This window comes from Chelonia mydas, chromosome 9 (genome assembly GCF_015237465.2).
Source record: "Chelonia mydas isolate rCheMyd1 chromosome 9, rCheMyd1.pri.v2, whole genome shotgun sequence".
In the NCBI taxonomy this organism is placed as follows: Eukaryota; Metazoa; Chordata; order Testudines; family Cheloniidae; genus Chelonia; species Chelonia mydas.
The window spans coordinates 100,979,236-100,993,175 of record NC_057855.1 but is presented as its reverse complement, the minus strand read 5'-3'; the positions used below and the strand labels follow the sequence as shown (position 1 = coordinate 100,993,175).

Here is a 13,940-nt window from a genome sequence, read left to right as displayed (position 1 = left end):
GTCAGGTCTGCCCCTCCCCCGACCCAGTCAGACCCTGGATTCGGATTGTGCAGCTCCGGACATGCCCCCCTCCCCCAGCCTGTGCAGAGGAGACCAGCAACCCCTACTCATCGCTCTACGTGGGGAGGCCTCCTCCAGGAGAACAAATCCAATTTGTGGGACTGGGAGCAGTGGGAGATCCCAGCTAGCAATGCTTGCACAGCCCCAGTCATTCCACACTGCAAGCCAGGGGCTGACTGAATGCAAAGCAGAGACAGGGACTGTGGAGGGGGCAGGACTGATCTCTCTCCACAACGCTCCCTGCTGGCATGTGTGTCACCAGCTGGCAGTTTCCCAGAACCCCAATTCCACCCTAATCTCTGCACCATTTTGAACGCACCTGCCTCTTGCTGGAGATTCTTCTTGGGTGTGACAGTGAATTCCTGTGAGGGCAAGGGACAGGGGAACTGGCAAGTCACAGCAAGATGAGCAAAGGCTAAGGGAAATGGCTGCTCTCTCCTTTTCCAAACGGAGCATGGCTATAACACACCCTCCACCCAGCCGGTAGCACTGCTTGGCAAAGAACGGCTGGGAGTACTAGGGAATTCTTTGTCTGGATGGCCTAATTTCTGAGGCAAGAGCATGAAGTGCGCAGAAGGAAGATGATGCACAAAATTACCCCCCTCCATGCCCCCACAGGGAGAAAAGCAGCTCTGAGCCAAAACACGGATGCAGCCATATCCCCAGATGCCAGCATCCCTGGCACACACAGAACCCGCTTCTCTTCTGGCTGCCCTAACAGAACTTGCCCATTGCACTAGCATTGTGGCAGGGTTTGGGTGCTAAAGCAGTTAGGTGGAACCTGCTGTCACCAGTACACAAACAAAGGGCACTCCTCTCTGATCAGCCAGCCAGCATTCGGGAAGGATGCTTCCACTGTTCTGTCAGCATACAGGACCAGCCTCTTCAAATATTATCTTGTGTCCACAAATACCCTTCCCTGAGTGCAGAATGCCATCCACGCTGATCCGTGAAACAGCCTGAACACTAGGGTCTGCCAAGGCCACACCACACCCTATGCACAGTCTCCAGGCCAAGGTTCTGCCCCAAACTCACTGCCACGTGTCTTGCTGCCTAGGCTGACAGATCTGCACGAGAAGCCAAGTGTCTCCTGTGGGCAACCGGGCTGTGAGGTGCTTGGAGGGGACACCCTTACCCAGGATGCGGTTGGGATTGCAGACTTTACTTACTACTACATTGTAATGTAGGGCAGAGAAACATTCAGACACACATTGAATTTACAGCAGCAGTGTCTGATACCACCTGGAACAAGGCCTCTTCACATTGGGGGAGACAGGAGAGAAAACGCACAGAACTCTGAGTAAAATCGGCCCCTCCTCGTGTTGGAGAACAGTCAACTGCCTTGAGGGCTGAGCCCACCAATCTGCCCACATGACCAACTGCCTGGGACAAGCACCGCAGGTCACACCCCCATCTCCAGTTTTATCAATGAGTCACCCTGGGCCATGCAGTGAACAGAGCCCATCCATCCAAGGGCCCAGTAAGCGATGGCTCTTCAGCTAAAGGCTGGACAAAGTGCTCTGTAGCCCATGAGTAATTTACAGTGGAGACCTGAATGGAGGCAGGGCCTGTTGTGCAAGTTCTATGACATCTCTATAGGACCCCAACAATCCCAGCCCAGTAACCCCCTCCAGACAAATATCACACACATCTCTGGTTGCTGTGGAGTCCCCCAAAGTTCCAGACAGTGCTAACAGGAGCCATTACTCCCCATTGCATAGCTGTTGCCTCTCTGCAGTTTCTCCCAAGTAAAGCAGAGATTGCCCCAAACGGCTTGGATACACAGTTTCAGCTGTGGTGAGAAATACAGGCACATTTATTTATGCATTCATGTTACATACACACGGCAGCATCCTTCTGAGGAGGCGGGAGGAGGGCACTACGCAGATGGCAATGGAGCTGAACAGACAATCTGCTCCCAGTTAACAATTCTGGCTCTCAACAAGTGTGGAACCAGTCAGACCAGTTAGTGCAGTGTCATTTTGCCTTCTCTACTGTACATGCTCCCCACACATAGCTCTGCAGGTGCCCCTCAGTACCAACCCACAGCCCTCCCACTGTTCCACTTCAGCTCCCCACACACTCTACCACTGCTCCTCAGTCCTGCCCTGCAGCCCCATAGGCTATTCCAGCCGGAACCCCTCCTGATCAAACTTCTAAGCAGATACAGCCTGTGCCAGATATCATGGCTTTGTGATGTCAATCTCATTTTCACCTGACCTAAGGCAGATCTGAACCCAGGATTCAGAACAATGAAAGGCCCCAGAGGTGCAGGCTTGTTCCAAATGCCATCAGCAACGAACTGATCCCAAGCACACACAGGAGCCACATCTACCACAGCAACAGTCTCTTTCAATTCCCACCCCTGCCATGCAGCATTCCCATTAAAGTGAATTTCCAGCCTTTCTGGATGGCAAAAGCCTAATTCTAAGGTATTTATCTGGCCTCTACTGTTGTAGTATCTGGGTGCCTCCCTACATCTAATGTCTTTACCCTCACATACCCCTGAGCAGCAGGGCAAGGCTGTTCTTCCAGTTCCACAGATGGGGACAGAGGTCCAAAGAGGCCAAGGGACTTGCCCAAGGTCACATAGAGCATCTTCTGGTGTCTTCTGAGTCCCAGAGAGCTCCCAAACCACTTGGCTATCCTTCCTCTCTGACTACAGATGGACACACATACAAATTAGATGAACATTGCACACCTATGTGCATGTGCACTGACCGTGGCTATTTGACACACATTGAGAAACTGCACACACTATTTGCTAATTATGGTCATTTGAACTCAATTTCCCAACGAGACCACCTAAAGTATTTAAAAATAAGGCCCAACAGCACAGAGATACAAAGCGTCCCATGCGCCTCAATGGTGTTAACTCTGAAACCCAGGGCTGGATGTCCAGAACTGCAAATGTGCAGGCATCCAGCTAATCAAGGCACCCTAACTGCACATGTCATTGTGGTAACAGCACATTCACATGGCCAACTGTGCTAACTGCGAATGCAAATTAAGCAAATACATGCACAATGCTAAAAATGCGACCTCTGAATGTCAGCACTTAACTATTTCCCTGCAGATCATTTTAGAAGTATCCAGCTAATGAGTGGATTCTACTCGGTTGTTGATTTCAGTAGCTGGTATCAGGGTCCGAAGAAAGGTGGGGTGGTTGCATGGGACAATGTAGACTAAACTGGGGAACTAAGAGTTCAAATCTCTCCCCTCCAAAAATGTTACCACCTCTGCTGCTGCCTAGAATGGGGATGTAGATCTGTCTGGCTGACAGGAACCCAAGACATTTCCCATTCCTTCCTGGGGACCCACCTGCCCCTTACACAGTGGGCAAAAACCTCTAGCTTTCCACCAGCTTCCTTCTACACGGCAGTGACGGGGACAATAGAAACTAGAGCAGCACACGGAATATAGAGAACCAAGCCAACACTATCAGGGTCAACAACAGGGAACTGAGCACAGGCTCCATCAAAGAGAGCACAGATACTTCCAGGGGCTGCCGCAAGGAGCACATGGCCCTGGCTCTCTGGCAGCTTTTCATAACAGAACTAAGGGCCTGGGAATGGCTCCCAAGCCCTGAAGGCCTTTAAATATCTAGAGAGAAGAAAGAAGCAAGAACTTTATCTGAAGAGTGTTGCAACTCAGGAGGGAAAGCTGCCCCAAACAGATCTCATGCTGGTTGCAGATTCCAACAGGGACATGCCAGGGGCTGGGCTATGCCAGTGGGAGGAGGGGGCTGGGCTACAGAGCAGGCAGGGTTCTGGAACCTGGGGGACTGCGAGCTGCAAGAAGAATGAGGCTAGCCTTTTGATAATCAGATTCTCTGTGCCTCTTCTACTTCTAACACCTTCCACTTCTCAGCAGAAAAAGGCTACCTCATCTTTCCAGTAACATTCTACACACCCTTCTCCTTTAGGGGTCTGCACCGACCACAGCCTGGAAACTACTCTTCTCCCTCCTGCTGCTGATGGCTCCTTCTAGCTCCAGATGCTAGTTAACCTCAGCGCAGCCTTCAGTACGAAGGACTGCACATCTGTAGTGCTTCAGAGCACCTGAGCCCAACTATCAGGCTGAGGTGATCAATAGTGAGGTAATCTGCAAATACTGCAAGTGCACATACAGATCTGGTAAATCACACTTCCTGTCAGTAACCAGCCCAGGCCGGGGAAACTAATGATCCAACCAGCAGACCAAACTCGGTGATGGATCTTGGTCACGTGCTACCTGAGGCACATTGTACATATGCTCAGAAACAGAAGTGCTTGTGCAAATCTTTGTGCGCAATTACCCAACTCACAACCTGAATAAGTGTGCATGCAAGTTGGATGTAACATTGTCCAATTGTTTTGCACACCCAAACATACTACATTCTGGCCCACAGAATCACACAAGTTGAAGTGGAAATCCTCCTTAGCCCACGGGGCCCAGGCCCCAATGCCTATGCATTTTTCATACAGTCCGACTCTGTTTTAAAGCAACTAGGCTCACCCTCTCCCAGCCTGGCCCATCTTACCATCAGGAAGGGGCTCCTATTTCTACCCCTAATACCTCACTCAAGCCTTTTTCACCAGGCGTGTTAGCACCCTGCAAACATCTTGGACCAGCTCCTTACTCACTTACTAGAAGAGCTACACCACTGCCACCCCCTATCATTTTGGCCAACTTGTTCTAGTGCTGAGGGTCCAAACATGAACACCACCTTTGAGCCAGCGCCTCCTCAGAGCCAGACATCTCACCTTGCAAATTACTGTCTAGTTTTCTGCCCCTTCTCGCCCATCTCCCCCTCTCCTTGGTTACTTCCCAGCAAAATCCCATTCTATTATTTTCTAACAAGGTTTCCAACCTCTCTGGCCCCTTTGGATCATGCCTTTGGCCTACCTAGTCAAAGACGTCGTCCTTGTTTTTAACACTCCAGGACTTGCTCTAGATGAGGGGTGGCTAACCTCTGGCTCTGGAGCCACATGCGGCTCTTCAGAAGTGAATATGCGGCTCTTTGTCTAGGCAGCAACTCCGGGGCTGGAGCTACAGGTGCCAACTTTCCAATGGGCCGGGGGGTGCTCACTGCTCACCCCCTGGCTCTGCCACAGGCCCTGCCCCCACTCCACCCCTTCCCGCCCCCTCCCCTGAGCCTGCCATGCCCTCGCTCCTCCCCCTTACCCCCCCCCCCCCGAGCCTCCTGCATGCCACGAAACAGCTGATCGGGAAGGAGGGAGGGGGAGGCGCTGATCGGTGGGGCTGCTGGTGGGCGGGAGGCGCTGGAAGTGGGGAGCTCATGAGGGGCTGCTGATGTATTAATGTGGCTCTTTGGCAATGAACATTGGTAAATTCTGGCTCCTTCTCAGGCTCAGGTTGGCCACCCCTGTTCCAGATGATCTAATGGACTCTGTCTCTTCCCCCCATCTGGTCCCTCCTCTCATCTGGCTACAGTCTCTTTCCTGTCATTTCAGACAAACATTCCCATCCCATTGTTGGTGCAAGAGCCTTCTCCTCAGCAGCTCTGTCTTTACCCCTCCCCAGTGGCCATACAACGGGGCTATAATTGATGATTACATAACACCTAGTGTACCAGTAGTTTAGAAGGCTCATTACAGAACTTTGATCAAAAACATTCTGTGCCCTGAAGAGCTACCACTCTAACAAGACGAGATCTGTGCAGGGAGGGAGAGGATGCCCAGCAGGGAGTGACAGACCTATTCAAGATGTAGGGGTCAGCATGGCAGCAGGCACAGAGCTGGATGCAAGAAAAGGAGATGCCAGTGAGAGGACTGAGAAGTGGTAAAGAAGGAGACACAACAAAGGCATAAGAAACAGCTGGAGCAGTGAGGAACAGAGAGCAAGCAACAGGCACATTGGAAATACAAAAGGAGCAATGGCATTTGGGACAGACTGGTGTGAAGACAGGGGAGGGGCAGAGGGGAGATCACAAGGGCTTAGACGAAAAGTGTAGCAGTGTAAACAGGGAGCAAAAGTGGAAAAGAGGCATAAACAGGGCGATGTGCATTACGGCTCTGCTGAACACCCAAGGCTATGGGGTATTCAGCAGAGGCAGGAGCTGAAGCCATGGGAGCAGCCAGGTGGGTCAAGTGAGAAGACAGGACAGAACCCCGAGGAGAGAAAATCACTATGCTCTCAAATGAACTCACACAGGAAAACGATAAAAGACAAAGGACAAACCCTTTTCACAAAGTGATCACTCTTTATCTGACCTATCAGTCTTTGTCCTCAAAGGACACCTGCACAGCACTTCGAAAAGTGGGAGCTTAAACTCATAACTTTGTTAGACACTAAAAATCATGGTCTTATATACAGACACTGGATTTATAGCTTATTACAACAATCTGTAACCCACTAACCCCTCTTTTTGTCCTATGACTACAGGAGTGTTAATGGGCCACTTCACCTTGAATGGTCCCATACAGAATTAAAAAATGGATTAAAGCGGATGTTAAAAAATTATATAACAAACAAGTTAAGAAAAGAGTGTCTGTACTACTACTTATACGAAGCTATCTGTTTGATCTTGTGTTTAACTGATCAGACCTGAAGAAGAGCTCTGTACAGCTCTGGTGTCCCTCTCACCAACAGAAGTTGGTCCCATAAAAGATATTACCTCATCCACCTTGTCTGGCTTACACTGGCAGGAGTCAAGACTACCTCAAACCCAGACTACCACCACCATTCCCATCACTACACAATCCTGCCCAGACACCGAGACCTGGGCAGAGAAAGAGTTTATCATTATAATTATTTGAACAAAGCATTTTTCATAAGCACCAAGCTGCTTTACAGAACCACGGACATGCAGCCACCCCTAGGCAGAGGCCTAGCAACTACACAGAAGTGCACAGCAAGGATACCCGCATTTTAGGACAGGAAGTGAAGAAGAATCCCACCCCTGTTACAGGACGAATTGAGAGAGACACAATGCAACTGCTTAGACTGGCACATACCCCAGGCAGGGGGCTGCCTCCCTGCTTCATCCTGCCAGCGCAGAGGTACCAGGCCTGCATGGGCTGCAGCTGCGACACCCGAGGAGGATTACATGGGTTTGGCGGGGTCGGAACAGTTGGGCACATTTTATCCTCAAGATGCGTTATCTGATTAACCCACAATATTATCCCGCCCCGCTCCTCTGGCCCGCGGCCGGCCAGCCCAACCCCCATACACCTTCTCCGGCAAAGCCAGAAGCCAGGGGCGGGGCGCGTTCGCAGGCCCAGGCAAAGCTCGGGAAGGCGAGCCCACCCCTCCGCCTGCCGGGAGAAGGCGGCCGGGCGGAGCCGAGCGAGGGGTACCCCGCGCCGAGCCGACGAATGAGGGCGGGCGACTTGCTCTGAGCTCGGGCCGCGGCCCGGCCGACCGGGGCCGCCAGCTGAGCGCAGCACAATCCCCCATTCACACCGTCACCATGGCAACGCCGGCCGCACGGAGCGCCGCTTCCCCCCCCGGCCGCCCAGCCCAGCCCCCCCCCGGCCGCCCAGCCCAGCCCCCCCCCCTCACAGCCCCCCCCCGGCCGCCCAGCTCAGCCCCCCCCCGCACATCCCCCCCGGCCGCCCAGCCCAGCCCCCCTCCCCGCACAGCCCCCACCGGCCGCCCAGCCCAGCCCCCCCCGGCAGCCCAGCCCAGCCCCCCTCCCCGCACAGCTCCCCCCCCGGCAGCCCAGCCCAGCCCCCCTCCCCGCACAGCTCCCCCCCCGGCCGCCCAGCCCAGCCCCCCTCCCCGCACAGCCCAGCCCCCCCCCCGGCCGCCCACCCCAGCCGCCCAGCTCAGCCCCCCCCCTCACAGCCCCCCCCCCGGCCGCCCAGCTCAGCCCCCCCCCCCTCACAGCCCCCCCCCGGCAGCCCAGCCCAGCCCCCCTTCCCGCACAGCTCCCCCCCCGGCCGCCCAGCCCAGCCCAGCCCCCCTCCCCGCACAGCCCCCCCCCGGCCGCCCAGCCCAGCCCCCCTCCCCGCACAGCCCCCCCCCCCGGCCGCCCACCCCAGCCGCCCAGCTCAGCCCCCCCCCCCTCACAGCCCCCCCCCGGCCGCCCAGCCCAGCCCCCCCCCTCCCATCCCCCCCCGGCCGCCCAGCCCAGCCCCCCTCCCCGCACAGCCCCCCCCCCGGCCGCCCAGCCCAGCCCCCCTCCCCGCACAGCTCCCCCCCCGGCCGCCCAGCCCAGCCCCCCCCCCGGCCGCCCAGCCCAGCCCCCCCCCCGCACAGCCCCCCCCGGCCGCCCAGCCCAGCCCCCCTCCCCGCACAGCCCCCACCGGCCGCCCAGCCCAGCCCCCCCCGGCAGCCCAGCCCAGCCCCCCTCCCCGCACAGCTCCCCCCCCCGGCAGCCCAGCCCAGCCCCCCTTCCCGCACAGCTCCCCCCCCGGCCGCCCAGCCCAGCCCAGCCCCCCTCCCCGCACAGCCCCCCCCCGGCCGCCCAGCCCAGCCCCCCTCCCCGCACAGCCCCCCCCCCCGGCCGCCCACCCCAGCCGCCCAGCTCAGCCCCCCCCCCTCACAGCCCCCCCCCGGCCGCCCAGCCCAGCCCCCCCCCTCACATCCCCCCCCGGCCGCCCAGCCCAGCCCCCCTCCCCGCACAGCCCCCCCCACGGCCGCCCAGCCCAGCCCCCCTCCCCGCACAGCTCCCCCCCCGGCCGCCCACCCCAGCCCCCCCCCCCCCGCACAGCTCCCCCCCCGGCCGCCCAGCCCAGCCCCCCTCCCCGCACAGCTCCCCCCCCGGCCGCCCAGCCCAGCCCCCCTCCCCGCACAGCTCCCCCCCCGGCCGCCCAGCCCAGCCCCCCTCCCCGCACATCCCAGCCGCCCCCGGCCGCCCAGCCCCCCCCCCGGCCGCCCAGCTCAGCCCCCCCCCCCCGCACAGCCCCCCCCGGCCGCCCAGCTCAGCCCCCCCCCCGCACAGCCCCCCCCGGCCGCCCAGCTCAGCCCCCCCCAGCCCCCCACCCTCACAGCCCCCACCGGCCGCCCAGCTCAGGCCCCCCAGCAGCCCAGCCCAGCCCAGCCCCCCTCCCTGCACATCACCCCCCGGCCGCCCAGCCCAGCCCAGCCCACCCAGCCCCCCTCCCCTCACAACCCTCCCCCGGCCGCCCAGCCCAGCACCCCTCCCCTCCCTTCCCCTCACAGCCCCCCACGACCACCCAGCCCAGCCCCCCCTCCCCCGGCCGCCCAGCTCCCCCTCCCCTCACAGCCCCCCTCCCGCCCCCCAGCCCAACCCCCCTCTCCTCACGGCCGCCCCGCCCCGCCGAGTCCGCCCCGCGCAGCAGCCCCCCCGGCCGGCCGGCGCTGTCGGCACCGGGCCTCACTCACCCCGGGGGGCGGCCGCGTGGCTCCGCCATGTCGGGTCCGGGCGGCTGCAGGGGGCCGGTTCCGGAGGCTGCTCCGCTCAGCCCAGCCCGACCCCGCGCCGGAGAGCGCGCAGCGCGTGCACGGCGGGGCGGGAGCGCGCGCTCAGTAACCCCTTCGCCGCCGAGCCCCTCCGGCCCCGCGCAGGGAGCGGCCCCGCCCCTGCCCGCGCCCCCCCCAGACCCGACCCCCCCCCGGCTCCCTCACCAGCCTGCCCCCCCAGCCCCTCCGCACCGGCCAGCCCCCAGCCCCGACCCCCCCCACGGCTCCCCCAGCCCCCCCCGCACCGGCCAGCCCCCAGCCCCGACCCCCCCACGGCTCCCTTATCAGCCTGCCCCCCCAGTCCCCCCGCACCGGCCAGCCCCCAGCACCAACCCCCCCCCCACGGCTCCCTCACCAGCCTGCCCCCCAGCCCCCCCGCACTGGCCAGCCCCAAGCCCCGACCCCCCCCACGGCTCCCTCACCAGCCTGCCCCCCAGCCCCCCCGCACTGGCCAGCCCCAAGCCCCGACCCCCCCCCCACGGCTCCCTCACCAGCCTGCCCCCCAGCCCCCCCGCACTGGCCAGCCCCCAGCACCGACCCCCCCCCACGGCTCCCTCACCAGCCTGCCCCCCAGCCCCCCCGCACCGGCCAGCCCCTAGCCCCGACCCCCCTCCACGGCTCCCCCACCAGCCTGCCCCCCGGCCAGCCCCCAGCCCCGACCCCCCCCACGGCTCCCCCACCAGCCTGCCCCCCCAGCCCCCCCCCGGCCAGCCCCCAGCCCCGACCCCCCCCACGGCTCCCTCACCAGCCTGCCCCCCCAGCCCCTCCGCACCGGCCAGCCCCCAGCCCCGCACCGGCCAGCCCCCAGCACCGACCCCCCCCACGGCTCCCTCACCAGCCTGCCCCCCCAGCCCCTCCGCACCGGCCAGCCCCCCGCCCCGCACCGGCCAGCCCCCAGCACCGACCCCCCCCACGGCTCCCTCACCAGCCTGCCCCCCAGCCCCCCCGCACCGGCCAGCCCCCAGCACCGACCCTCCCCAGCCCCCCCACACCGGCCAGCCCCCAGCCCCGACCCCCCCACGGCTCCCTTATCAGCCTGCCCCCCCAGTCCCCCCGCACCGGCCAGCCCCCAGCACCGACCCCCCCCAGCCCCCCTCGCACCGGCCAGCCCCCAGCACCGAGCACCCCAGCACCCCAAGGCTCCCACACCAGCCTGCCCCCCACAGCCCTCACCCACTGACCCTGTACCACCCTCACCAGCCTGCCCCCCAGCCCTCACCCATCGCCTCCCCTGCACCCGCCAGCCAGCCTCCCCCGCAACAGCTGGCCACCAAGCCCCGCACCAGCCAGACCCCCTACACAGCCACCAACCTGCCAGCACCCCCTGCACCATGTCCCGTCTGCCCCTCGCTGTAGCCCTGGGAAGCGGGGCCCACAGTCGTCACCTGCCTGAGGCGGGGGGATGGGTGCAGCACACATTTTAACTTCCCTCATGAATCTCTTGTATGTCCCTTGGGCTGGGCTTGACCTACCTTTGGCCTTGCAGGCTGGGATCTCTGTCTCCCCACCCCTCCTCCCCCCAGCCTTGCAGCCCCTTATCTGCATCCTCCATCCTCAGGCCACATGAGGTTTGAACAGGCCCCCAATAAAAGCCGTGGGGTCACCACATCATATCGCTGGGCCCCACCCCAGCCCTGCACTGGGCAGGGACACTCTTGCTGCTCTGCTCGCTGTCAGAGGTCTGGATACCTCTAGTTTACCTGCCGCTGGCCCAGTGCCCCAACCCGCCGGCCTTGGTGATGAGGTGGCTGCTCCAGGGCCTCATTGCCCTTACAGCAGAGGTCCCCAAACTTTTTACCTCGCACCCCTCCTTACCCCGTCCATGCCCCCACCATGTAGCCAGGGCCAGGAGTGGGGCTGGGTGGCGCTCCCTCCCGACGTCCCATGGGGCTGGCCCGGGCCCCAGCCGTGCCTGCTGAATGCTCCTTTATGCCCACCTCGAGGGCGCGCCCCACAGGTTGGGAACCTCTGCCTTACAGGCAGGCAGCAGTTGCTGCGCAGGCCAACAGTGCCACCCAGCCTGGCCTGTGGTAGGGCTGTGGGTCTTCTGTGGGCTAGCGGCATCCTGAAGACCTGCGTTTAATGGAGGGACTGGCAGCCTCACACCCCAGGGAGCTCAGCCCTCGGCTTTTTTATAGAACTACTTCATTAATGATAGTGGGGGTCTGAGTGGGAGGGCTGCAAGCCCCAGTAATGACAGCCTAGGAGTTAGCTTTGGGGAAGTTATCCAAAAACCCAACTAGCCAATAGGAGGGCAAGCCCAAGAGCAGGAATGGCTCAGAGACCTAGGGCCTGGGGACAGTGCATTAGCTATGAGCTTGCAGTGTGATGGGGGCAACAAGGAAGAGCCAGTCTGATGTGTGTGTGCGGGGGGGGGGGGGGGCATTTAGCGAGAGGCATCATGTCAGCCCAGAGATGCACAGTCCCTCTCTGTCTAGCTGCAATGAGGCTGCCCCCAGAATCATGCAAGGAACTAAAATGATACTTCCCTAAGTTCTGGAACTTGCTCTGTTCAGCCCTGGAAGTGTAGCAAAAAGTCCCATGAGATCTGAGGAGCCCAGGGGGATGGGACAAGCCAGGCCTACAAGGGAACCATTCCTGATCACCAGCCTGCCTTTTGCCACGTCAGGGTTGACCAGAGCCTTAAGCCGCTGCTCACAAATTGCTGGAGCTAGAGCAGAAACCTCAGAAAGCAGCTTGGCCTGGCAGCTTGCAGCTGTCACCCACGGCACAGCGGCACTAGCCCTTCCTGGCACTCTGCAGAAGGGGGTGCTTGGCAGGGAAGGTGTTGGGCCAAGACGGAGGGGCTCTCTCTCTTACCCCTTTCCCCCACTCTGTAGAGGCTACCTCAGGCCAACGCATGTGGCTGCTGACACCAACAGTCCCTGTTTTTCTGACATTCTCAGGCCGTTCCTCCTACCAGTCAATACAAGTGGATGGAGCTTTTCTTCTTCCTGGATGAGGATGGAGCTGGGACGCTCTTTAACGAGCCATGTTGGGCTGTAGTAGATGTCCAGCACATACCTGATGATTAGTGTTACTCAGGAGGGCAGGGATCTACTGTTTAGACCAGAGCATTGCACTGCTGCCTTTTCTATTAGCATACTGTTACCCTGGCTTTGTATACATGCCTAACATAAAGCCAGGGCCCCTGTCCATCCTTGTTCTGAACATTCCTGCTCTGAGATTCCCCATGGCAGTTCCAATGATGGCCCTAGCTCCCACTCTCCACTGGAATCATTGCACTGCTTCTTGCACTACTCTTCTCTGCCACTGACATCCACAAGGCCAGAATCCATCATTACTAAACAGGTCTATACGTGTTCCCTCTTTCTCCTCCACATCTACCTCCGCTCCCCCCCATGTCTCTCCCAAAAACACCTCCATTCACTGCCTCCTGCTTCCGAGAGTCCAGTGCCCCCTGCCCCATTTTACTTTCACTCCATCTCCAGATTCCTGGGCATCTTGTTTCAATTCAGCTGTAACCTTGAAAATGTCACACTGTTCACTAGTGATATAAGAACAGGGGGTTGTCTGCAGCCCCTGTATGGAAGAGAAACAGGCTGATGGGAGTCTGTGGGAAAGGATCCACTTATCCCTGCCGAGCGCAGACTCAGGAAAACTCCATACCCAGCTGTCCATATGACAAGAGGCCCAACAGCCGTCCAAGGGTTGATGTGTGAACAGCAGGGAATGGTACCTAACAGCAGATGTACCACTGACACTAGCTATTCCTCCCCCATACTGCTTGACTGTGCTGATGTCCCCAAAAACATATGGGATGTGGGAGCAGAAAGTAATTAAAAGTATTTATGTGAACAGTGGAGCATTCTGGTGAGATGCTGACTTTGAGGCTCAGCTTGTTAGTGCAGATTGTACTCACTTCCTAAATTTACAAATGGACTCATTTTACCTTGCCCTGTTTTAGTCCCTGCAAAGATTTTTTTGCCATTGTTGTGACATTAGCCTTGGATCCCTGCTCAGACATTTCCTAGCCCCCATTTCCATTAGCTCCCAGAGCTGGGCGTGCTGCCCCCAGCAGTTACCTAATGCCGGAAAGGCAACTTCTGACTCTTGAAAGATTCAGTGGAGATGCTAAGAGGGAATCCTTCCCCTGGGCTAATCAAATGACAAGGCAATACTCCAAGAAGAAGCCTGGGATTCTGAGACTGGGACGGGGTGGCATGTTTGAGAGAAAGAAACAACATGAAGAAGCAGAGTATAGAGCTGTGGCCTGGCGAGAGGAATCATCAGAAGGATAACTCAGTCAGTGAAGATCCCATCCCTCAATGGAAGCTGCTAAGGAAGCACAGAGTAGATTCCAGCCTGTTGGGCCTGTCTACAAGCGATCAGATGACAGTGCTCCTGCACTGGAGAGCAAGTGCTGGCGGGTCAGTGGGGTTGCACTCACCTACCAGGTTTTTTCTCCAGTGGTTTCAAAGAGGTGTTTTATCAGGCCGAGGGCCTGCACCAAGGAGGAGAACCAGGGAATCCTGAGGGAGAAGTGC

At 59.6% G+C, this 13,940-nt stretch overlaps 1 protein-coding gene across 5 annotated transcripts in view; it reads right to left on the bottom strand.

Annotated features, from left to right (window-relative positions):
* Positions 1 to 9,496, bottom strand: part of NLGN3 (neuroligin 3) — a 104,200-nt gene extending 94,704 nt beyond the window's left edge. For 3 of the 5 annotated variants that reach the window (XM_037909199.2, XM_043522566.1, XM_037909198.2), the window contains exon 1: positions 9,355 to 9,474. The gene's annotated coding sequence lies outside the window, so the exon portion shown is untranslated. Of the gene's footprint in view, positions 1 to 1,229; positions 1,324 to 9,354 lie in introns of those variants that run through there. The other 2 variants (XM_037909200.2, XM_043522564.1) reach the window with 2 other exon arrangements.
* Positions 9,497 to 13,940: the final 4,444 nt, after the last annotated feature.